Source organism: Octopus sinensis, linkage group LG18 (assembly GCF_006345805.1).
Source record: "Octopus sinensis linkage group LG18, ASM634580v1, whole genome shotgun sequence".
Lineage (NCBI taxonomy): Eukaryota > Metazoa > Mollusca > Cephalopoda > Octopoda > Octopodidae > Octopus > Octopus sinensis.
Genome location: NC_043014.1, coordinates 18,281,993 through 18,285,665, shown reverse-complemented (window position 1 = coordinate 18,285,665; position 3,673 = coordinate 18,281,993).

Genomic DNA, 3,673 nt, shown 5'->3' with positions numbered 1-3,673 from the left:
TGAAAGCGAGACTGTTCGACATCCACACAATATCATCGCTACATCGAACAACATCATTGTTCGGATGATGTCCGAAATTGATAAGGACTATTTTGTGCAGGCATGTCAACAATCTTGGTCCTGCACTAGGCAGTCAACGAAGCTGAAGGCGTATTCATAGAAAAACCTTGTAAGAAAGCTTACCGAGAATATGCGCAAATATTTTTATTTAAAAATATTTGGTTTTTGCTAGATTATAGTTGTTTTATCAAATTACCAAATATGTCCTCCGATACCTCTCGCACACTCTATATACAATATTGCCTTTCCATACATTTTAAACCCCTCGATGGAGGTGTAGGGCACTGTCGTGATAAATGAGTCTCGTGGGTATTTTAATTCTGGAACAGCCTATCAATCTCCAGGCCTCATCAACATTTTATTCCGGGAAATTAAGAAAACAGACAGACGTAAAGGATGACTGAGAGCAAGGGGAAAGTATTTACTTCAGGTCAGTGCAAGTGTGTTGTTTATCGACACAGAAGGATGGAAGACACAACTGACCTCTATGGTATTTTAACTTAGAGGGCATAAAGCCGGAAAGATTAGCGCAAAATAATCTATTCGACGCTCTAGCGAATCTGACAATTGGTCGCCTATACATGTATATACAGGTATGTGTGTGTGTATATGCGTGAGTGAGTGTATGTATTGTGTTAGTAGTTTCTGGATTTGTTATGATAGTTCCATCGACGCACCGTATCCTGTTAAAAACAAAACTATCCATGCACTGTTGATTGTAACTAATCAACACACATTGCTGACCTAAACATATGAATGTTGCTCATTATAATATTATACTTTCTTTTGGTTCCTTTAAAGCACAAATCTTTTCTTTTGAATGAAACTTGTTATCTTCTTGTCTCTAAACAATACAAATTAATTCGGATTCCTTGCATAGAGAAAAAAAGGAAAATACTAGGAAAAAAGTGAAGAAACGAATGAAGGAACAGAAAAGAGATTGATTAGAAGAATCACACATGCACACTCATACACACACACATATATATACAGACAGACAGACATATAAGAAGAGAGAGAGTAGGTGTGTGAGTGAATGGGAGGAAGAGTTGAAGAAAGATATAAAGATAGTAAAAAACTAAAACAGGACTGGAGAAAAGAAAATAAAATGAATGTAAAACAAAGTATTTATTTTCTCGTGACAGATAGTAAATTAGTTTCAGTGTAAGTGATAAAAGGAGATTAACAGGGATACATATTTCGTTGGGTTAATTTTCTGGTGGAAATATGTAGTCAACGCCCTTGAACTAGATGGGTAAACCGATGATGAGATGAAGCCGCAATCATATGTTAGCGATTTTTTTCATACCTTTTTACTTACGCATCACTGATAAACCAATACTGTTTAGAAAAGCAAGAAGTTCTAATTTCATTCCCAACCACATCGTTCTGGGTTCAATTTTACTACGCGGCTCCTAGGGTAAGTGACTTCTACTATAGCCCCGGACCAACCGAAACCTTCTCAGTGGCTATGGTAGACGGAAACTGAAAGAAGGCCATCGTATTTTTGTCTCTCTGTTTTTGTTACATTCTCCATCTGTTTTCTCTCCCCATTTCTTTCTGTAGGAGAGTGTACGTCGAAACGTCAAACACACCTTCCATCTTTTCTGAGTGTCAAAACAAAAAACTCCATGATTGTTGTTCCCTCACGTGTCCATATATCACTTTGAAACAAATATTATATATGTGGTTGTGTGTGTATGTTTGTGTGTGTATATGTGTCTGCATTTGCGTGAGTGTGCGTGTTTGTGTGTATGTACGTACGTATATATATATAGAGAGAGAAGGGGGGCAAACAGACAGACAGACAGACAGATAGATAGATAGATAGATAGATAGATAGATAGATAGGTAGATAGGTAGATAGGTAGATAGATAGATAGATAGATAGATAGATAGATAGATAGATAGATAGATAGATAGATAGATAGATAGATAGGTAGATAGATAGAGAGAGAGAGAGAGAGAGAGATAATTATTGATGCAGATATATCGATGTGTATAAGTGCAGCTAAGTCTGTGCTTGTTCCCAACACTGCTTGATAACCAGTGTTGGTTTGGTTCTGTCCCCATTACCTAGCGTTTCAGCAAGAACAAAAAACATGGAATATGTTCCAGGCTCCCCCAAATTTATTACTTGATTCGATTAGTTCGACTAAAGACTTCAAGTCAGTGCCCTAGCAAGAACTAGAATGACTGAAACATATATACATACACACATACATGCATACATACATACATAAACACACGCGCATACACATACATAAACACACACACACACATAAACACACACACATGCACACACACACACACACACACACACAAACATTCTTTGAGTCTCTAAAACATGTTTCACTCATTTGATTGCAACCGTGCTGTGGCACCGCCTTAAATGGTATTAGTCGAAGAAATCGACCCCTGGACTTATTCTTTGTTAGCCTAATACTTAATCTATCGGGCCCTTTTTGTCGAGCAGCTATGTTATCGTTACATGAACACACCAGCATCGGTTGGCGGGACAAACACATACACACAACTCATACACACACATATATATATATAAAATATACGCACATATATGTATACATATATATATATATATATATATATATATATATTATATATATATATATATAATGTATGCATATATATATATATATATATATATATATGTATGTATATATTTTCCGACCAGTCCATCAGATGTAGTTACACAACGCTGGTCACAATGCGTTCGCATTGTTTTAGCCTTCGAATGACGCCACCCCGCTGGCTAAGCGAACAGGCCAACAGAAGAGTGGGAGAATATACATATATATATATATAATATATATATAATATATATATATATATATATATAATATATATATATATATATATATATATGTATATATATATATATATAAATAATTATAATTAATCAAAATAAGGGTGAAAAAATTGGATATTAATTTAATAACATCAATTTAACACCAGTGGTTTAGCGCATAAAAAACTGAGATTCAGTAAATATTATTAATGCTCAAATATATTCTCTCTCATATTTGTGTATTAATATATATATATATTTATCTTTTATTAAACTTTTAATACTTTTGATATATAGTTAAAATAATATAAATTAAATTAATTTTATGTATTGGCTTATGTTTTTCACTGTTTGATTTGCCTAATAGTGGTTTTATCTCTAATTTAATATAATATATATATATATATCCAGCACTGAATATATTCCGGTTAAATTTACAATTTAAAAATATGATAAAATCTTTATAAGAAACTAGCAGTATCGCCCGGCGTTGCTCGGGTTTGTTTCGACCCGCTGGAATTGTAATTTTGAAAAGTAAAAATTTTGTGAACATTTTTCTGGTCGAAATACACCGAAAAGTGGCGACACAGCAGTGAAAAAATCGTAAAAAATAGGGATTTTCATAGAAAAAAGCAGCTTTTTGATGTAAATAATTTTTGGTGTTAACATGGTCCGATTTAAATTTTATGTTCTACGGAAGGAAGAGCAACCCTTCTTCCATCATACTTTTAATTTTTGTCAACTTGCGCCGCAGGGTCTCGGAGGAGATAGTGTTAGTTGAAGGTTACCAAACGTGGCGCACAC